This window comes from Typopeltis vanoorti, chromosome 17, assembly GCF_054136105.1.
Source record: "Typopeltis vanoorti isolate ZY-2024b chromosome 17, IOZ_Tvanoo_1.0, whole genome shotgun sequence".
Taxonomy (NCBI): Eukaryota; Metazoa; Arthropoda; class Arachnida; order Uropygi; family Thelyphonidae; genus Typopeltis; species Typopeltis vanoorti.
In genome coordinates, this window is record NC_143565.1 from 30,600,102 (window position 1) to 30,623,551 (window position 23,450).

Here is a 23,450-nt window from a genome sequence, read left to right on the forward strand (position 1 = left end):
GTTGTGGTTAAGTTGTTGGAGAAGCTTGTGAGAACTAGGATCCAGAGTTGGGTTGACAACAATGGTATAATCTTTGATGGACAGCATGGATTTGCTAAAGGGAGGTCGTGTTTTAGTAATCTACTTACTTATTACAATAAAGTGACTGCTTCCTTGGACAGAGGAGAAGGATACACAGCAATATATTTGGATTTTGCAAAAGCTTTTGATAGAGTACCTCATGATAAGTTGACAGTCAAACTAGAGCAGATGGGGTTGGATATTAGATTAGTGCATTGGATTGGAGACTGGCTATCTGATAGGTATCAACAAGTTGTGTATGGGGGTGCAATATCCAGGAAAAGGAAAGTCACTAGTGGAGTGCCTCAGGGATCTGTTTTAGGGCCATTACTATTTAACTTGTATATTAATGATATTGGCAAAGATTTGGATGGAGATATTCAGTTGTTTGCAGATGATGCAAAGTTGGGACGAACCATAAAGAGTAGTGAAGATGTTGTGGTCTTGCAAGAAGACTTGAATAAATTGAGTGATTGGGCAAGCAAATGGGGATGTGAGTTCAATGTTGCAAAATGTAAGGTTTTAAAATTTGGAAAACAAAGATGGGATGCAGAATTTATGTTTGGTAAGAATATATTGTTGGAAGTAGAGGAAATAAGGGATCTGGGAGTGATGGTGGATAAGGATCTAAAATTTAGGGGACACATCGCCAAAATTGTGAAGACAACACAAAGACTTCTGGGAATGATGAGGAGGACACTGACGTGTAGAAGTAGGGAGATTCTTGTTCCATTGTATAAGGCTTTGATTAGGCCACACATGGACTATTGTGCCCAGATTTGGTCACCTGGTTTTCAGAAGGATGAAGAGATGTTGGAAAGGGTCCAAAGGCGACTGACTAAGATAGTTTCTGACCTCTGGAATGTCGAGTATGAGGAAAGATTGAAAAGATGTAATTTGCAGAGTCTAGTGGAGAGAAGGAAGAGGGGAGATATGATAGAGACCTACAAGTTGGTAAGGGGTTGTTATAGGATCAATGGTGGAGAAGTTCTACAGAGAATAGTGGGAGATCAGGGGAGAACCAGAGGTCATGCCTGGAAACTGTATAAAGAGGGTGTGAGTAGGGGAGTGAGAGGCAGGTTTTTTTCGTGCAGAGTTGTGAATGATTGGAATGCCTTGCCTGAGAGTGTGGTGTCTGCAAGGAGTTTGAATGTGTTTAAGACCCGGTATGATGAGATGTGTGTGAGATAAAAGGACCTCCTAGATGAGTCTTTGACTCCATGAGGTCTTGTTTAATAATAATAATAATAATAATAATTTGAATGTCTCAATCATATCTCCCCTTTTTCGCCTATCAACTAGTTTCTAGCATCTACTATATAAAACCATTTAGAAACAAATGTTTTCTATCATCTCTCTACTTTTCCACATGCACTAAACTTAGTAAGCCTCAGTCTGTGCTCACTCCAGACCAGTTTGGTTATTCTCCTCCAGATCCTCTCTAATGGTCCCAGAAATCTAGGCAACCAAATCTATGCATCTACAGCATGTCCAGAGGTGATCATATTAGAGCCTTATAAAGAGTTACTCTCTCTGCTTTTCAATTCTACTCAACATGTGTGTTCAACATTCAAGTGAGCCTTTGAGGTTATTTTATCCATATCTGCAATATGCTCTGCAAACTTAAACTGTCAGTCCACCGTCATCTCTAAATCCCTAGCCTCATCAGTTCCCAAAGTGTCCTTATACTTTGCCACATTAAACTTACAACAATTATCCTTTTGACATACTGTTAGTCTATTTAAATCAACCTGCAACATCCCCACATCAATGCAAACAACTGGAAAATCCATGTAAAATTATTCCCTGTATTATTAATGCTAATATTGAACAGCAATAGTCCAGAGTCATGTGGCACACCACTATTCTTCTGCTTCTCTCAGATTTTATTCCACTATATACTATTTTTTAATGGCTGCTCATCAGCCATCCTCTCATCCATTATACAGTGAAACCTGTGGAGTATTCATAATTAAAAATTCACACGTTTGATGCAAAGCAAATGCAAAACCCACAGATGCAAAACCCTTCGACACATGCCAGAAGAATCCATTCAGATATTAGGGTAATCAATGTGTTTCGCGGGATGAGTGTTTATTATTATATGTCAGAAAATTAGCTTTTCTTTTATGAAAATTTCAGTTCTTAAAGTGGTAACTATTTTGCTTCTACAACAGTTGGAAAATTTACGTATAAAGCACGTGATTTCGCATGCTGGTGACTAAATGCATCCTTTATTTCTTTCTCCTCTTCAACATGAACTGACTATTCTTGGCACGTTGCCAAGCTCGGTTCTATGAAGTATGGGCATACAATACCACATTAATTAAATTTTAATAATATGTAGATATTTAGCCTTAAGTATCTTAAGACATCATCAGTACAGTTATTACAAACAATACTAGGAATTACATTCAAAGGAATTAGTGTTCGCATGCTTACATTGGAATCTATGCATACAGCAGCATGTTTGAGGACTTAAAAAAAAATTCGGCTGTAATTAGAATTAAATTAAAATATATCTGATAAATTTATTTTATACAATTGAGGATAATAATTCCCCAGACTTTTGGAATTGTAAGACAGTCATAGTTCAGATTGGGTCTGTGATGTAAGGCTTCAGCACTTTTATATAAACATTTGCTCATGTTTATATAAGGATCTATGTAGCAGCTTGGTGTTTTTCTATTGAATCCTATGGTTAGGGTTTTCAACTCTACTGTGCAAGGCCAGATTTGTGCAGTTGGATAAGATGGATGTGGTCTTGATGTTCAGAGATGCATTTACTTAGAGATCTTCCTGTCTATCTATAGTAAGACATCTTACAAGAACATGGAACTTCATATATGCTAGGTAGCATCATAAGTGAGAATTTGTCTTCTGGATAAGTTATCAAATAGTGGATCTGGTGGACAAGGCTGTATCTTTAATAATTTCCAATTCTTGTTTTAAAGATTCTTCAGAGGAACGAAATGTGTGCTCTGGATACCAAAGATTTTATGATGCCATATTTTTGAGATGGATGGTGAGCCGATGAATTGTATATGTAACGACCTGAAAAGTTGGTTTATGATAGAACTGGAAATGGAACCATCTTGTTTTCGTTGAATGTGTATATCAAGTAAGGAGATACCTTGTGATGATTCTTTTTTTAGTGTGAATTTGATGTGAGGATGAAGGTTGTTGATCTTACCTAGAAATGAGTATAGTTCTTGTTCAGGGTGACTCCAGACTGCAAAGACGTGATCAATATATTGTAGCCATGTTTTTGGTTTAAGAGCGAAAATTCTATCTTCTGGGTATTCCAGAAAAAGGTTGGCTAAGTTAGGTGATAAGGGAGAGCCCATTGCTGTTCCTCCCTCTTGTTTATAAATTTTATCTTTCCAAACCAGCCTGGTTGGCCGAGTGGTTAGCGTATCCGCTCTCCAGCCAAAAGGTTCCGGGTTCGAATCCCGCAGTGGGCATAGATGTTTGTGATTGACTGTGAAAATGCTAGTTTCGGTTGTGGGCAGTAGATAACGTAGGTGTAGATGATGTGGTTCACTGTGGTTGGTGGATTGAGCGGTAGAGGCAAAGAGTTGTAGAGTGGGTGCCCTCTCTCGATGAGTCTGGAACTCCCTGGAGGTGTCAAATAATAATAATGTGAAGTATCCAGATGTGATAGCAAATCTGAATAATTCCACAATATATCAGATGGAAATTTCTGAGTTAATAATTCTACTGTCTCCTTGTGAATATTAGTGAAGAGAGAGACAATGTCGAAGCTTATTAGCATGTCTGTTTTGAACAGTTGAACGTCTTATTTTTGTATGAAATTCTGTGGAATTTTTAACTGATGAAGCTGAGTGCCTATGAGAGGATGAAGAAGGTTAGACAAAAATCTTGATATTTATAAGTGGGATTGCTTATAAAATCCACAATAGGTCTAAGTGGGCAGTTGTTTTTGTGTAATTTAGGTGAACCATATATTCTAGGAGGCCTAGCATGCTATGTTCTGAGTCTTTTGATGGTTTCATCCAGTAACTTGAGTTTCTTGAGCTGTCTTTTGGTAGAATCATAATCTAGCTGGGAGTATGTGTTGTGATCTCGAAGTAACAGATTCATTTTCAGTTCGTATGAATTGTTATCTAAGACAACAGTGGTATTACCCTTATTGGCTTTGGTGATAACTATGTTTTTATTTAAATTTAAGGAGTTCAGGGATTTTAATTCTGATAGCGGAATATTCAAGTCTGAAGATTGGCATCACAGATTACTTTGGCTATTTCGAAATGTAGTCTATTGGCTTCAATATTAGACAGATGGCTGGTATTCCTTTCAATTTTGTGTATAAAATCTAGATAAGAAATACATTTAGGTGAGATTGCAAATTTATGACCTTGTGCTAATACATTCAGTTCATCTTCCATTAATGGATGGCCAAATAATTTACAACCCATTTGGTTACAGTTTTTTTAGATCATTCTAACAACGTTAGGTATTTTTTATGGAGATTTATGTTGCTTGTTTCAAATGCTTTAATACCTGCATTTTTTCGAAATATTAATAACCAATTGTAGCAGGTCTTGATTTAACATATTGGACAATGCCCGCATATTTTTAAATATTAATAATCAATTGTAGCAGGTCTTGATTTAACATATTTGACAGATCAGCTTCCAATTCTGTTATTTTTATAATATTTATTGCCAATTCATGTTTTGAAACTCGTAACTGATTAAGCAGCAAGGAATGGCTAGCTTTTTGATAAATTTTATGAGCACCTGGTGATTTTATAACTCCTTTAGATTAGTGAACGTGCGAGTTTATCGCATCTGCACTCTTTTAAAAATGAGATTCTGACACGTAGCTTACCCTGTTTCAATTGAAGTTTTCCTAGTGAGTTGCTCTTAATTAAAAATTCACACGTATACCACAGTAATTAAATTTTAATAATATGTAGATATTTCGTTTTAAGTATCTTAAGAGAAAATATCTACATGTTATTTAAAATTTAAATACTGTAGTATACATGTGAATTTTTAGTTATCCTCTTATCTATATCACCATATCCAGTCATATCTTTCGCAAAGTCAAGCAGTAGGATGGTATAGTCATTTCTGTTATTCAACTCAATTGACATTGAGTAAATTACTAAGACAGATCTTACTAGCCACAAAATCAAGATGTCTGTCCTTCACAGAGTATTATAGTTCCACCCATTCCTGAATTCTACCTTTAACTTTTTTTCAGTACCTTAACCACAACACTCCTCTGATAGTGATCATTCTACAATTTGCTATAATCTTGGATCCTCCTTTATGTAAATGGAACTATTTTATTGTTGTTTAAGAGATACTTGTGCCATGAGAAGTTTCTTAAAATTAAGATGAAAAACACAAGGAATAAGTAATACTATTTATTTAAGACCACATATTTCAGCCTGAATACATTGCCATCATCAGTGGTGACAATAGTTAATTACAAAGTAGAACGTGAACAATGGATTGATTTGAAAAAGTAAGCACCGCATGATGTTATACATAAAACACAATGGTATAACTGATGAAATATTGCAATATTAATTATTCATTACCTATTTTTTTAAAATTAATGTGTAAATAAAATAAGACTTTCACATATCTTAAATGGAGAGAGCCAGTCATTCTGATTAATTTCGAATGGTGAAGTAAGGCTTCAGTGCTTACTTTAAACAAGCATTCAAATTTATACTGACATTGATAAAGTAAGTGTATTTTGGACCATAGGATGCTGTGGTCTGTATCTATTCCATTCTGTGACAATTTCATCTGTCCTACTGAAATCCAACCTTCCACCTATAAGCATCTCTTTAGCTGAAATGAAAGTGCTACAATTTTTAAGACACAGTCATCTCATTTTTACTAAGTCTGACCATGGGAACACTAGTTATTATGGATTCTGCCAATTATAAAAGAAAAATTGCTCTTTTATTATGGGATCGATCAACGTACCAAGAATTGGATTCCAATTCTTGGTACGTTGATCGATTCCATAATAATTGGTACAACCCAGAAAACTGAACTCTTTACTAGATGAAGTTGTAACCTTTAATGGAGACACCATAGATAAAGTTTAACTTATTTTGATAGAACCCCTAGGTTCTATGGTTTACCTAAGATACATAAAGACATTCCTCTTTGTCCAACTGTCGACTGCACAGATTCACCTACTTACCAAATAGTCAAAATTTCAGCACACCTATTGAAAGCTCAGATTGGCAAGTCCTGCTCAATTCATTAAAAAAAATCAGTTTTCTAGATAAAGTGAAAAATGCTTCCCTATAACACACTAATATAATGGTTAGCTTTGTTAGAGAATCTCTCTCCACAAATATTCCTCAAGGATACACTACACCTACTCTCAGAAGCATTTTCACAGGATACAGTGAAATTATTCGATGTTGTTATGCACTTCAACAGTCAAGTTGAAGGAGCTACAATCAGAAGTCCACTCTCTCCCACACTTGCTAACTTTTGTTTCGAACATTTAGAAGACATTTTTTTCTCATCCAGACACCCTCATCCTTCATTTTGGATTCGTCATACCATATTTACTAGAATATAAACTTGCACCCCTGATTTTACTTTACAAAAAAATGAAGTTTTGCATGTACCTCGCACACGATGGGTGACAGTAACTCGCTCCCAGCAGTAAACAACACGTCCTCCCCAACAGCCACTATACTGCAGATGCAAGAAAAACAAGTAGTTTTATTGTATCAATGAATAAGGTACAGAGACGTTTGCAGTCTGTGTAATATATTTCTCAACAAATAGTGCAATTAGAGACAACGGCACTAACTAATGAATCACATGTTCCCTCCCACAGAAACTATGCTGTATAGACTCAAGCAAAACCACATGTTGAACCGGCAAACACGGTATCTAACTAAAAAATATTGTCCAATTTTTCAATTACATGAAATAAGTGTTTGATTGCCTTTGAAATTTTGATGTCATTAAGATAGATCATAAAGGCTAACTAACTTCAAATAAAATTCAACTCCAAATTGAAAAAGGCAGAAATGGCATGCAAACTAGCAACAATAAAATTCAACTGAAGGGTTGAAACTTTGTGTGAGTTCAGCCTGCCCCCGCAGGAAGTGGTACACAAATGGTAATGAGAAGTTCCATCAGAATGATAAACGGGCAAAACACCACCCCCATTGTGAACATGTTAAAACTAAGAAATATATTAGTGAATGTTGTTATGGCAGTTTCATATATTGTTGAATTTGGTTGAAGAGAATTAACATTTCAACTCAACAATTGTTGGCTTGCCTTTGTCATTGGATCCAGGGCTGGCCATCTCAGGGGTGCAGTGGGTGCAAGGCACCCGGGCCCCACAATCAAGTGGGCACAGTCAGTACACATTTGCAGAAACGTATTATATTTCGAATGTGTTTTTTTGTTTTGCTTTGTTTTCCTGTGCCAAAATCATTTGCAGGTAAGAGGTTTTACAATACGTTTATTAAGAATCCTTTAATTTTTACCTTTGAAAAATATTTTAGGGCCCCAAAAGGTTTCTTGCACCCGGGCCCCTTTATAGAGAAGGCCGGTCCTGGTTGGATCACACAATCTTTTGTTAATACTGCACATATGCATGTCTTCATAGCTGCTCTATCTCTACTGGCCTGCCATTGCTGTCTGTTTTGTGCTCTGCTTTCATTTCTCATTAGTCATTCATGAAGGATTGTTCATTACGTATCTCAAGTCTTGTAAATTACTGGTAATTTTTGCTTGAAATAATGGGAAAGAAGATGATGCTATTTGGGTAGATGACTAGGACGATGCACACAAGGAAACCGCTCTCGAACCCAAAAGTAGCGATAGCGAATAGGAGATGCTTGGTCATACCCATTTTCAGTTTTTTTTCCTGAAAACTTTAGTTTCCAAAAATCCCTGCTTATATCTCACACCACAATTTTTTAGCTTTGATTTTGGAGGAAAAATTCAAGTTATATTTGAGTAAATACGGTATACATGATGTTTTTGCTATCAGGCCCTATAATGAAGATAAATTACCCCCCCCCCCAATATAAGCAATCTGCATCCACGAATTAAATTTACTATGGAAACAGAAAAGACAAAAACTGTCTTTTTTAGATATTCTACTTCTCCACTCACCATCAGGTGAATTAATTATTGTTTATCTAAAGCAAACTTTCAAAGGATGCTACATTCAACAGCAATCAGCTCACCATCCATTACAGATTACTGATATTATAAAAAACTTTATTGCAATGTGTTCATACTATTTGTTCTGCACCTAAGCTATTATTATAACAGGAACTCTTTAAAATCATCAAACAATATATGAAACTCAGTGGCTTCTCAGAAAGGACCATTCAACAGCTTTTTAATTCCTATAATCCTAGCTCAAATAACATGGAAACATCGAGTTTCAATCCCATACATTTTTGGCATCTCAGAGCCTATTTCCAGAATTCTTAAGAAATATTTCTTCCTATGAACAAATTATCAGCATGGTTTCCATCTTCAAAAGCTAAACAGTCTCTTCTAATTCTCCTTGGTGTCTACCAAGTTCCTTGCAACTGTCAATGTTCTTACTTTGGATAAACTTGATGCTCTGTAGAAAAGATAATACAAGAATACCAGTCTTAAATAAGCAACAGTATTCAACACTCTTATCTACTACTAACCCAAAAATCTGGATTCATCAATTTCCTGGAGTACAGTTCCCTCGATGTTGTACATAGCTTGTAATCTTTGTATCCCAAAAATGCATAACTTTACACTTCACATTAAACTGACATCCAATATGTTTTGGCTATACTGTCAGCCTATTTAAATCATCCTGCAAGCTCTCTACATCACCTTGATTAACTATTACCAATGAAACTTTGTATCATCAGCAAACAACTGAATATCTCTCTTCAAATGATTTCCTATATCATTTATGTACAAATTAAACAGCAGTGGTCCAAGCAGAGCCCTGCATCACACCACTGGTTAACTACCTTTTTCTGGATTGTGCTGCCCCATCAGGGGTGAATGCTGGTCGTGAAATTCACACTTGCTCTTGTTATCATTCGGGGAGTGAAAAGTGCGATTGAAATCCGATTACTGGAATAATGAATTACAGGTAACCCTCGTATAATGCGGATGTTAGGTTCCATAGAAATGCCGAGTTATATAAATCGCATTATGAGAGACTCAGATCACATACAGAAAGTATGGTTATGTTCCGAAATCGTTTTTTTTTTTTTAATTACATAAACGACATATTCAACAAAAAAATATTTTTATTTAATTTAGGTAATTCATGTGAGTTAAGAAAACAAACTATGACACAAATACATAGTATAAAATTATGAAAATTACAAATTGTAATTAAGCCTCATTGCATGTAATGCATAAATGTTTTAGGCAAAATAAAAATAAGTCATCATCATGCGTATATCAAGGATTTAGGCCTAGCATGGCCTGTTCTGGCCTTAAAAGTCATCGTTGAATCGTTTAAGAGGACATCCTGGTTTTCTTTTTCCTAGTGGCTTGTACTTTAAGGCTTGTTTTGGTAATCTTTCTGTTTTCATTCTTTGAACGTGTTCCATCCATTTATGTTTTTTAATTTTTTCTATTACTGGTTCTTGGTTTAATTCTTTCATAATTTATTCATTTCTTTTGTGATCAAATAGGGTATACTTTGCAGTTTTTCTCATAAACTTCATTTCTGCTGTTATTAATCTTTGTTTGTCTTTTTGTTTTATTGTCCAGATTTCGCTTCCATACATTAAGACTGGTAGGGCTAATGTATTGTATACTTTTAGTCTGGTTTGTTTTTGAACTAGGCTTGGTTTAAATATAGAGTTAATTACACCTGCTATTTTTAAATATTTTGCAATTTTCATGTTTATATCTTTTTCATTTTCATATGTGATCATACATCCTAGGTAGTTAAATGAATTCACCTGTTCTAAGATCTTGTTATCTATTACTATTTTAGTTCTTGCTGGATCTTGTCCTTTAAAGGCCATAGTTTTTGATTTTTCTGTTGATATTATCATACCATAATCTCTGGCTATCTCATTTAGATCTAAAATAGCTTTCTGTAAGTTATTTTCAGAATTTGTAATTATTATTTGGTCGTCGGCAAAAAGGAAAGTGTTTAAATTCACTGTAGGATTCCTTGATATAAATTTTTATTCCATTTAAATAGATATTAAAAAGAGTTGCTGAAAGGGGACATCCCTGTCGGACCCCTTGGTTTATCTCTCTCGTATATGATAGAAATATGAATAAAAATAAGTGCATATTTTAATCTTTCATAGCACGAGGATTTGAGGATCGGTTAATAAACATTAGTTTTGTCATGTAATCACCTGATGTATTACTACAAAACAGTAGAGCAATCCTGTCTTTGGAAATTTTGAATCCAGGAGCTGATCTTTCGCGTTTTGGCATTTTTTTCCAATATAACCTGGATCCACTCCAATTGAACACCTGGTCTGCATTATAATTGTTTATAAACTTTGAGGGTTTTTTTAATAAGATTTCCATCCAAAGGAATTTTCTTTTGAGTGCATCTTCTTTCCAATTCATTAAAGATTTCTTCATTTTTCTCTTAGAAAATTGCATACACGAGCAACAAGCTTTGCACTTACCATTGACCCAGCAATAAACACTTTCTCGGATTTTATGTTTATTGTGTTTGATTGTTTGAATTGTTGATTCATTTAAATTCAAAGTCCTTACAACAACCGGTTTTTCTCCATTTTTCAAATGATCCACGATTTTAATTTTTTTTCTCCGAGAGAAATTTTCTTCCAGACAAATTTTCTTTTCGATATTCATTTTTTCCCTTTCAATGCAATTTGTGGCCATTACTATAAAAATAATTTTTTACATAAAAAAGCATTACATATTAATTACGTATGTAACTCACCAGAAAATAAAGTGCTCAGCTTGAGATAACACACTAATGATTTTTAATGTGCTTTCCTGGCAGAAAACGAAGACAATTTTCAACAATTAATACTTTATATGGTATACAATTGATGTACATGCGTGCTAAAGGGTGTTTCCCCTAATATAAATTCGCTACTTATAACTACCTGTGTGATACGGCCAGACACAAATTTAACGAAGATAAAATTTGATTTTTAAGTTGCGCAGTGAAAAATATATGAAAAGATAAAGGGTTACTACAATTTTTAGCCTGTGTTTTTGTCAAAACAGCGTTGTATAAGTACCGCATTGAACAAGGGTTACTACAATTTGTAGACCGTGTTATACAAAGGTTACCTGTACTGACCATTTAAAATTATATATTTAGAAATTTATGTACATTTAATCATACAAATACAACATTTACTTTATAATGATATTCTATATTTTTCAATTTAGCTACTTGAATACAAATTCTACCCTACCTTCTTCATGAACTAGTCAATAACATCATCATAAAAAGTTGGTTGTAACTTAATTTTCCCAAGCAACACGCACACTTGTAAAGGCTGCTGAAGCTCACTGGCTAGAGCTATGTTGACTGCATACGGCCTGTGGTTTAAGCAACAGAGTGAGACGACGTGAAATGGCAATGCACGTGCATGAAATCACAGTGCTGCTGCTGCAAGTACCTGCAAGCTCTACAACAGAGCAAGCATCGGCCTTCGATACACGACGCAAAGCTCAATTATTGCCGCGCAAGCTTAAGGCGTCTTCTATCTACAAAAATAAAAGCCTAAATGGAATACTCATAAATGCATGCATTTATTAACAAATAAATAATACATTCTTTCTCAATTAATGAGCTTGCACAGCAAGCATAGAGAATTTGCCACTGTGCCCCATATATTTTTTTTTTTTGGTGTCTGTTCATCAGTCACCCTTTTATCCATATCACCATTTGTTGCAGTTTACCTAACAGTATTCCATGTGGTATCCTGTCAAATGCTTTGCAAAATCCAGCAGTATCATTGTATAACCATTCCCTTTATCCAACTCACCTGTCACTATTATGAAAAGTTAGTAGATTAATAAGACACGACTGACCCTTCACAAAGCTGTGCCTCAGAGTATATAGAAGAAAAGTTTAGTCTGTGGCAGCAAATTGGTCTATAATTTGCTGCCACAGACTAAACTTTTCTTCCATGCAAAAGAATTACTTTGCACTCCTTTCACTCTTTCGGTACTTTGCCAGAGCTGAGACTTAACTACTTAGTATTGTTGTTTGTTTGTTTATATATATATATACACACACACACACACACACACACACACACACACACACACACACACACACACACACACAACTGACAAATATATATATATATAGATACACTCTCCATATTGGGAGAGTGTATCTATACTTGGGAGAATGAATGTATGAAGGTGGATGACAATTGCAAACATCCATGCCTATGCAGGATTCGAACCCACAGTTTCTTGGCTGGAGAGCGGATATGCTAACCACTCAGGCTGGAGCACTCTCTCTCTCTCTCACACACACACACAATATATAAAGGACTTATAACAAGAAAGCAGCTTTTATGATTTTTTTTTTTTAATTTACCATCAATTCCTTGATAATGTTAAAAATAGGAATTTTTTTTGTCAGTTGTAACAGGAGAATTCTTTTGTTAAAGCAATGATACTCCTATTGGTCATGTTGATATGTTTTGTAGGTGTGTAAATACCTAGTCTAGCCATAAATACAGTTACAACTTGAACAATGCATAAAATCTATCGGCAAATCATTTACAGCATTCAGCACATATACACCACATAATGTTCAAAATGTTATCCTTTTTCCTTCCCGCACAATATCCAATGGAAACGCAGTCACTGCTTGTTTCAAATCCACCTTCAGGCTGGCAATGCTGGGGTGTCATTTTTTGCAGACTACTCTCTCAAGCTCTGACTACAATTTGAAGTCAAACAGACAGACTCAGATAGGGACTTCCAAATGGCTAATCAGATAGTCATGTAGTCAGCCACATTCGCCTCTAATCACTATTGTGTGGTCCTCAACTTGTGTGCAGGGGCTGAGTCCTGTTAGAAGGTCCACTGCCTATCACAAAACAAGTTGTTCAGGGGCCATGCCACAGATTCAAGCATGCTGTCTTGATACACTTTAACAGAGGTTTTTACCCCTTTCTCACAGAAATGCAATTGGATATCCTGATACATCACTACCCCCCCCACACACACCAAATCATTACTGATGCAGGCAATGATCCCTGAATCCTGGGTGCTATTCTGCATACTGTGCAACCCTTTCAGGTACACAATCGTTTTGAAAGTTAAATGACTCTTCAATGACAAAAATCTTCTGATCTGTGAATAGAATCACTGTATCTGTTGTTCATGCACTGTAGAAAAGTGCCTTTAATTTTATCATCCTCTGCCACATAAGTTGTGGTGTTAGGAAATGTCCAGTAGAACAACAACAGGCTCTTATTCCAAAGATCATCAGACAGCACACGTGACATCATTCTCTGTGAAGCGTTCTCTCTCTCACAACATCACTTTTTGCATTCCTGCAGGATTATGCCAGAGGTGTAATCCTGAAAGTCCCTCAAGCTGTTGCATCCTAATGTACCATGGCTGATCTGTTCTTTGGCAGTCAGATACACCTACTGAATGGTTAATAGTCTGTTATACAAACATCCTATTGATTCCGAGTGTTTTTAGAGTGTTGAAAATAACAGGTGGCTGCATTCCAACCATAGCTACACGGTTCTCACTCTCCCCACTGCATGTTAACTCACACAGCACCACTAACGGAACCAGGCTCATGCAATTCTGTGGGCAGCATGGGAGGTGTGCAGAAGTTGAAACAGTATTTATGGCAAGATTATGTACATTCCTTTCAGTTCCTGGTATGACTTAACATCGAAAAATGAAAAATTTGTCATTTGCACAGTGCAGAGTGACCAGATATAACAAAGAGCTATACTAAAGATACCCAGAGTGGTCATACACATAAGCATGCAGCAATTTATTTACAGACTTTTACATTACAAATTTCAAAACTGATTATTGACAAAGCATATATGAAAAAGTATTTTCAAGAAATTTTCAAGTTAATAGTGCTTGTGACTAATCACAGTATTTTGTTCTTCATGGAGCACATACGGTTGACAGATTATATGTTTTAGGTAACAAGTTGTGATTCAGCAACTAAGAGGGTGGTCTGAAAAGTTCTTGGCCTTGACCATAGATGGCAACACCATTGGCAAGATTTTTTTTTTCTAAGTTGGTACATCTATAATAAGCATCCATGTAAAATTGCAAGTCATTCTTTCAAGTAGTTTGTTTTCTACAGCTGTCTGAAGCAAAAGTGTTGTCTGTATCCCTTGAAATGGATAAAATTGATATTGTGCAGTTATAAAATTCTTTGTAAAAGGAGATTTAACGCCAAAAGAAATTCATTCGAAGTTCATAAAAGTTCATGGGTACTCTTCTCTTTCATTTCTGACAATTAAGAAACGGGCTGCTGAGTTTAAACGAGGCTGTACCAGCCTTGAAGATAATCCATGTGAAGGACGTCCAAAAAGTGTAACAACACTAGAAATCATTGATCAAGTGCACAATATGGTATTGGATGACCGGCGAGTCAAAGTGCGTGAAATTGAGACTACAGGCATTCAAAAGAACATGTGGGACATATTTTGCATGAAGAATTGCAAATGAAAAAGCTTTGCACAAGATGGGCGTCACGCTTGCTCACAGCAGATCAAAAATGCACTCGCATGAAAAACACTGAAAGTGCTTGGAGTGTTTTAACAACAAGAATAAAACTGATTTTGTGCATCGATTTATTACTATGGATGAGACTTGGATTCACCAGTACACACCAGAATCCAAACAGCAGTCAAAACAGTGGACAGAAGCCAGTTGTTTAGTGCCTATGAAGACAAAGTCGGTTCCATCAGCAGGAAAGGTCATGGCATCAGTGTTTTGGGATGCTAAAGGCATTTTGTTTATTGATTATCTTGAAAAGGGTAAAACAACAACTGAAATATTATTTCGATCTTTTAACCAGACTAGATGAAAAAATTTGTGAGAAAAGACCCGGTTTGCAGAAGAAAAAAAATCATCTTTCATCAGGACAATGCACCTGCCCACAAAGGTGTTTTGGCAATAGGAAAATCAAGGGATCTGCACTATGAATTGTTGAAACATCCACCCTATTCCCCAGATTTGGCTCGCTCTGACTTCTATCTCTTCCCAAAACTAAAACTCTTCCTCGCTGCTCAACATTTTTCTTCGAATCAAGAGGTGATTGCAGCTGTAGAGGGGTATTTTGCAGATCTTACTGAGAACCACTACAGGGACGGGATAATGGCGATGGAGCATTGCTGGAATAAATGTATTAGTCTTAAGGGAGATTATGTTGAAAAATAAAAATAATTTTGAAATTATAAATTTGTTTTTTGTTTCATTGTTAGACCGAGAACTTTTCAGACCACCCTTGTAAATATTACTATCTTAAACGTTTTAAGAACTACGTAATCATGGAAGAGGGAGGGGAATAGGACTAAAACTAGTATTCAGTTTTTACAAAAAACTGAATACTGCTTAAGAAAGCACACATTATTCAATTTTTACAGTGATTGAAAAAGCTGAAATTTGAGCTCATTAAGAAAAGGTTTTGCAGATTTGATGCATTGATGATAGATTGGGACTAAGATCATGTATATTTGTGAAATGAATCTGGAAGGCTTTAGGAGATTTGCCTTTATTTGCCTATTCCTCTGGCTTTGCATGGTTGTTGTTTAAGGGGAGCTGAAATTGGGAGGAACATAAAATATACTGTAAAGGGGTCTTTACTAAGCAATACAGATGGAGAATTTCATCCAGCTTCTCTGCAGATTATGACCACATCAGTGTTCCTCAAATACCACTACTTGGTCACCATCCAGACATATCTGGTAGAATAGCAACAGCAAGCTCATTTGCTAGCTAATGTGCAAGCCTCCTAAAGTATTATGACTATGTTCATTCCTGTATATGATCTAACAACTGAATCTGTAAAATAACAGTTTTAAAGTTCTAAATCCCCAAAAAGAGAAATACTGGTCTTTCAAGATGTCCAACATAACTTGGAGAACACTTATACTGCATACCGGAAGAAACAGGAAAAAAGTAAACCAAATCTCTGCTTTGGCATCCAAACATGGCTTTTAGCATCTTCAAACTTCTAATAAGCATCTACCACTAAGATGTGCTAGTACATGACTGAGTCTTGACCTTTTGTCTTTCTTCTCAGAAATGTGCAGACCACACCTCAACCCCTGCCCATGTTAGTTCACTTCTAAGTAGTTTCTTTCTGAGGGTTTTGTGAAGGTGTAGACAATGGATTCAGCTGTTGCAAACCAACCTGACTTCAGAGAAGTTAAGCATGCTCCCCACATTGTGATGCCAAAACATCAATTCTATCAGCATTTTAAACTTCCGAGGTTTAGTCCTAAATAGTACAATAATACAATTCCTGGATATTGCAAGGGTCCTATGACTATCTATACCAGCATATGACGGTATATGACTGTCTATACCAGCATTACCCAAACTGTGTTTCATGAAATGTGAAAAAGTGTGCCATGAAAAACTAATTAATAAATAAAAAAATTAATTTTGCATATTTTAGCACACAATACTTTTGTATCATAATTCTTAATCATTTTTTTTGTTGTTGTTTATTACTATAATGGCATAGATTAATAATAAAGAGACCACGGAACACTATTTTAGCAGACTTTGCATAGAGGTAATGACATCTATGCAGTACCATCGACGGTGTAGCATAGAGGCAGCCTGCCTCATGGCACTCTTATGTAATTAAAACAATTACATACCCTTATGTAATTGTTTTAATTACATAAGGGTGCTCGTTCAGCCATATTGCGGTAGGCTCTGTCGCTATGCTAACAATTCCTATTAGCATAGCAAGTGCAGAAAGAAGTTTTTCCAAACAGATTAAAAATTATTTGCGAACAGCAATGACCCAAGAAAGATCAGTTGGTCTAGCAACTATATTGATTGAGGCGGACATAGCTTATAATTTAAATTTAGAAGAGCTTATAAACAGTTTTATTATGTGATATTCAGATATTCATAGAGCAAACATTTAATTATTATTTTATGTAATTGTTTTAATTACATAATTAAATTTAATTTACTCTTGTAATAAAAACAAAACAGCAATTGGAGATTTTCTTATATTTTTGTCTTGTAATCCATCAGGAGCGATATTTAATTGTTTGCCTCTGGGCATGATCTAATCTGGTGACGGCCCTGCATCTATGAAAAAGTAGCAATGATTTAATATGCCATTCATATACGATTTAATCTGGACTATACAGCTTGAGAGAGAAAAAGAGAAGGTGAAACGAACCAATATTACACATAGTTTAGATGGATGAATGTTTCAAAAGTAGCCTTCTTGCACATTTACACAGTGCTAGTGGTGCAGAGAATATAAGTGTTACGTCCATAAGAATATAAATGTTCCATGACAAAAAAAGTTTGGGAAATGCTGGTGTGTACTAACATTGGAGGAGATCGGATACTATGTGCAGATATGGCCACCTGAATTCCAATGAAATAGTTGTATAGATTCAGTGGTGAGACTAAAAATGATAATTGGTCTATGGAATTGTGCATGTGAGGAAAAGATGAAGAAGAGATAATAGAATCATAAGAAGATCTTTCAGTACAAACACATGCAAGTGCAGCTTACGAAGGGTGGAGGTAGAACTCTGGTTCATCCCTGGCTATGGGTGTTGCAAGGAAGCATGCGAGTGGTTCAGGGTCTTCATGATATGATTTGAATGCATCTACAGTAATAATTTGTCAGTTTTTAGAATCGATATATCAGCATTTAACATATGTCAAGTTCAATTCAAACTTCCAGCTCTTATCCATTCTTCTAAGGAAAAACTCCATTCTTTGATATATCTAGAGCGTATGACACCTTATGCCTGCAACATGGCCTAATATGGACAGGAAGTCCATATCTGTTAATATCTGTCTTGAAGTAAATAAGAAATGCATGCACCACCACCATTTATGACAAGTTAGGAAGCAGACCATACATCTGACATCCTTTGTACAGATACCTTTAAAAGTGAGACTTGGAGACTATTTCCAGAGATAGCATCAGTAACAAAGCACTACCTCAAACCTTAACAAGTATGAGTGGTATTAAGTAATGAAAAATTTGAAACCATCCTTTTAAGCCTACTTTCAGTCCCCTGACTATAGATAACTTTAAATCCAGCCCTATGTGGCATGTAGGGCATTCTTTTTATCCAATCCATTTTTGATTTGTTTTCCCAATGATTCGATTGTAGCACATCTCTTATGTCAAGCATTTTTCATGTTCTGAGAATGCTAATTTGAAATAGAGCAAAACATCCGCAGCTTACCGTATTTTTCGGACCATAAGACACCTTTTTATGTAGAGAAATTGACAGAATTGAAGTGCATCTTATGGTCCGAAGGTAGGTGATACCAGGTAAGTCTCGGATTCCCACTTTTTCGATGTGAGCGAAACACGTTTTGCCTGCATATGTGGGAATTCCTGATTTACATACAAAAACTTTACCGCCGTCAAGAGTAGTTAGGGCGAGCGTATGTGGTTTTGAACGGACAAGACGATTATTAAGTCTTTTAAAAAATGTGGCAGAAGTAACAGGATGGATGGTAATGAAGATGACTTTGTTTTCAAAGGAAGTATTAACAACAGGTCAGACAATAATACGAAAGTGACAGTAACGAGACGAGTGAAGACGAACCGAATGCTGCTGGTACAAGTTATGGTAATAATAAATGAAATTTAAGGTTTATGAATAGTTTTATATAATAATATATTATTTTTTCTACAAATTCTCATAAATTTGGGGTGCATCTTATAGTTCGATGCATCTTATCATCTGAAAATAAGGTAATTAACTCCCCCCGTGACATACTAGGGATATGGAATGTTCACTATGAAGATAGACTGGGAGAATTTAACCTGCAGTTTAATACAGAGAAAGAAAAGTGATGATATGACAGACAAATTAATGAAGAAAGTATGCCTGATCTGCAAACCAACACCATAAAGGGTTAATACAATATAAATAATTATGGATGCAACTTTCTACAAGAAAAATTCAGCTGTAAGAGTTTACTGAACATCCAAATTTTGTTCAGTTTGGCAAATGCTTTTTCTTCTTCTTCTACTTCCTTCAAGCAATAAACAATGAGTTCTTTAAAGTTTCAGAAACTTCAAAGAAATTACATTAGCTGATATTTCATATAAAGAAATGTAGAAAGTAAGTTTCAATTACAGTACAAACTTGCTTTGATTTTCCATATTTATTATCTATATTATTGCATGTGAATTTGCAATGAGCAACTTTCAGTCTATCTATGAGTGTAATATTACACACATATGTAAAAATAAATCACTGTGCAATATCAAACGTTTATTACAATGAATCGATTAAAATCCAATAAAAATATATATTAATATGTATGTGAACATAATGTAGCTTGATAACTAGAAAAATTACTTTCATAAAGAACTAAATGCTATATACTCAGCTTTCTTCAGTTATCTCATTCTTATCATTACTCACTGCAGCTGAGTAATCATTTAATGCTGATAGATAACACAACTGTGTTGGCTATTTAATGCATTTAACAACTACAAAAGATATCAACTTAGTGTGAACATAATATAAAACTCAAAAATATCCAGTAACATTCAGCAGGAATGGAAGTGATAGCTGTAGTAAACTTAAATTTTGCCCTTCAATAAATGCAAAGATATTGAAGAATGATGACTGCAGTACACAACAGAGTCAGTGTCTTCAAAGACAAATTTTTATTTCTTTATTTACTTTGCCATGAATTTAGTATACTACAGAATAACATACCAAAATGTTTAATACAGCAATAAACATGACTGCCTTTTCAAAAGGCACTGTATTATAATTGAAGGAAATGAGCAGTCAAATAATAACCTGCTTTAACTGATAGTGTGTGGATACATAACTATGTGGAGTATCACATTTTTAAATTGCAAAAAAATAAATAAATAATTATATATTATAATATGATTTTTTATATTATAATGTAATTTTTATATTATAATAATTATAATATAATATAATGTACATTATAATTTATATTATAATGCAAAATGTAAGGTTATGCATTTTGGGGTGAAAAGATTGGTGGCAGTTTACTGCATTGGTGAAACCGTGCTCCAGGAAATTGATGAGGCACGAGATTTAGGAGTGTTGGTGGATAAGGAATTGAAATTTAGGGGACACATTGCAAAAGTGGCCAAATCAGCTCATCAAATCACTTGGTTGCTGAAGAATACGTTGACAAGCAGAGACAAGCAGGTTATTGTTCCTCTGTATCGAGCCTTGATAAGACCCCATCTCGACTACTGTGCTCAGATTTGGTCACCTAGGTTTCTTCTTGATGGGGAGGAGGTGGAGAGGATCCAGAGGCGAGTAACCAAGATGATAGCAGGTCTGTGGAATGAACCGTATGAGAACAGGTTGAGGATTTGTGGGTTGCAAAAATTGGTTGATAGGCAGAGGAGGGGAGATATGATTGAGACATTCAAATTACTGAAGGGTTTCTATAAAATTAATTCAGAAGATATTTTTGAGAACAGGGCTGGTTGTGGGAGGACTAGGGGACATCCATGGAAACTGGGAAAAAGTGTGGCTAGTAAAGGTGTTAGAGCTGGGTTCTTTACTTTTAGAGTAGTGAATGAGTGGAATGCGCTCCCTGAGTCTGTGGTGGATGCTGTGACAGTGAATGAGTTTAAGGCGAGGTATGATAGATACTGTATGAATGTCGAATAGTTGTGATGAATATGATTTGGGGCCTCCCTCGATGAGTCTAATGACTCCCTGGAGTTGCCCGTAATAATAGTAATAGTAATAATTTTTACCTATAGTGCAAAGTACCTAAATTTAATTATAGTGCAAAGGTGATAATTACTTTGTTGTAAAAAGGATGCTGACAGACAGGGAATGGTAATCCCTCTGTATAAAGCCTATGGCCACATCCTGGATTTCTTAATGAACATTATGGAAAAATGAGAACAGCACGAAGTAAATTCAAAGTAAGTAAAAGGACATACTACGGATATGGAATGTCCACTATGAAGATAGATTGGGAGAATTTAACCTGCATTTAATACAGAGAAAGAAAAGGGATGATATGACAGACAAATTAATTAAGAAAGTATGCCTGATTTGCACTATGAAGATCTACTGAACATATTATACGCGTATCTCCATGGAGTCAGAAGATTTATCATGGAGATCCATTTATTCATACACTAGCCATCATTCACACAATAACTAATCACTTTTCTTAAACTCATTCACTGATGAAGCACCCACCAGCATTCAACACCCTCCAGGCAAAAAACCTAGTCCTAACACCCTTGCTAACCACACTGTTACACAACTTTCACTAGTGACCCCCGCCCCCTTGTTCTCTTCCTTCTTGCCATGTACTGAAAAATGCCTTCAGTATCAATCTTATAAAACTCCTTTAATAAATCATATCTCCTCTTTTTCGTTTATCAGCTGATTTTGGTAGCATACAGACTGTCAATCTATTCTCATAAGGAGCATTCCACAGACCTGCTACAATCTTTGTCACCTGTCTCTGGATCCTCTTCACAACTTCATCACCACAGAATCCAGAAAGATTTGAATTGTTTCACTTGCTCACTGTCACTTGTAAACTGTAACGCATTTTTTATGCTCTGAAGATGGTGATTTGAATTACTTGCTATTATAATAACGGAATTAACTCACGTAAAATATATTTTTAAAATATTTTACGTGAGCTAATTCCATTATTATAATAGTAAGTAATATGTCTACTCACAGTATTTCCTTACTGAAACTTATGGTGATTTGAAATCCAGAGAAATATTAGCCAGTTAATAAACATCCTTTTATAATTTGGTTTGTTTGGTGTGTAATACCATTAAAGTAAGTTATGAATATCTAATCATATCTAAACATTTAACAAATCGGTGCTCTCTATATTCCCTGGCCTATAACCATCTATTAGATATTCTATTAATTTCAACTTCACACCACACAGCTTCAAAATTTTCTACAATTTACAAACTTATATAAAGCTTTCAATTTTCCACTTTCACTCTTTGTGGAAGTCAAAAACTGTAAATACAGCATTCCCTTTTCTAGGGAGTGCTGTAAATATAGCACTCCCTAGAAAATTTTATTTCTATTCCTGACAGCATATCTAACTGGTAATTCGTTTATGGAATTAACAACGCATATAAAGTATATTAATTAAAGGTAACTTTAATGAATAACTTCTATATTTCGGCAACATCACGTTGCCATCTTCAGGAAAATAAAGATATGGTATGTGCATGCAGGCACTAACAAAAGCAAATGAGGAAGAAAGCAAGAAACTAATATTGTTCCTAAAGTCCTAATGGTGCCCTCTGGCAGGCTAATTTGGTTGTCTTGGCAGTTAGGCTGAAGTTCTCATAATGTAAGTCTCCAAAATTTGGGGTAGTTTCATGCACCCAAATTTGTTGAGGTTAGGAATGTTTTTTTTAGAGCTGCTGCTGATTCCTTGAATAATCTTTCGTATTTAAACTTGCTGCGGTGTATTATTTTTGTTTTCTTCCAACGAATTCTATGGTGGGTATCTAAGGCATGGTCTGTTTGGCCAAAGTAGGACAATTTACAGCTGCAAGGGACCTGGTATACACCAGGTAGGTCTAGGGTAAGTAGTTGGTCTTTGGGAGAGCAGAAAAGGGATGCCAACTTTTTATATGGTCTGTAACAAGAAGTAAGGTCATATTTTTTGAGGATATTGGTTATTTTCTCAGAGGTGCCCTGGATGTAGGGGATGGTGATAGATTTGGTGTAATCTTTATTTTGGAGAGTATTTTTTGGATTTTTTTGGGGTTATAGCCATTGGCTAAGAAAGTGTTGAGGATGTGGTTTAGTTCAGTAGTTAGGGCCTTGTCATCTGAGCAGATTAATTCTGCCCTGTTATATAGTGTTTTTATAACTCCATATTGCTGTGGGGGGGGGGGGGGGATTGCTGGTGAATGTATCTGCCAGTATGGGTGGGTTTTCTGTAAACAGAGAAAACCAAAGATCCATCAAGCTGGCGAGTGATTAAAGTGTCTAGGAAGGGGAGGGTGTTGTTTTCCTCTTTTTCTAAGGTGAACTGGACTCTGGAGTGTTGGTTGTTTAAGTGTGTTAGGAAGGAGTGGAGTGTGTCTGAGCCATGTGGTCAAATAGCAAACACATCATCCATGTAACGAAGCCAAATAATGGGTTTTTGTGGGGCGGAGTTTAAGGCTTTCTCTTCAAAGGTCTCCAT

General features: G+C 35.6%; 1 protein-coding gene across 2 annotated transcripts in view; it reads right to left on the reverse strand.

Annotated features, from left to right (window-relative positions):
• LOC150097262 (membrane protein BRI3) overlaps positions 1-23,450 on the reverse strand; it is a 53,553-nt gene that overhangs the window by 23,431 nt on the left and 6,672 nt on the right. The window contains exon 1 of one of the 2 annotated variants that reach the window (XM_090407230.1): positions 11,474-11,732. The exons of the other annotated variant lie outside the window; for it this stretch is intronic. The gene's annotated coding sequence lies outside the window, so the exon portion shown is untranslated. Of the gene's footprint in view, positions 1-11,473; positions 11,733-23,450 lie in introns of those variants that run through there. 2 annotated transcript variants of the gene reach the window in all.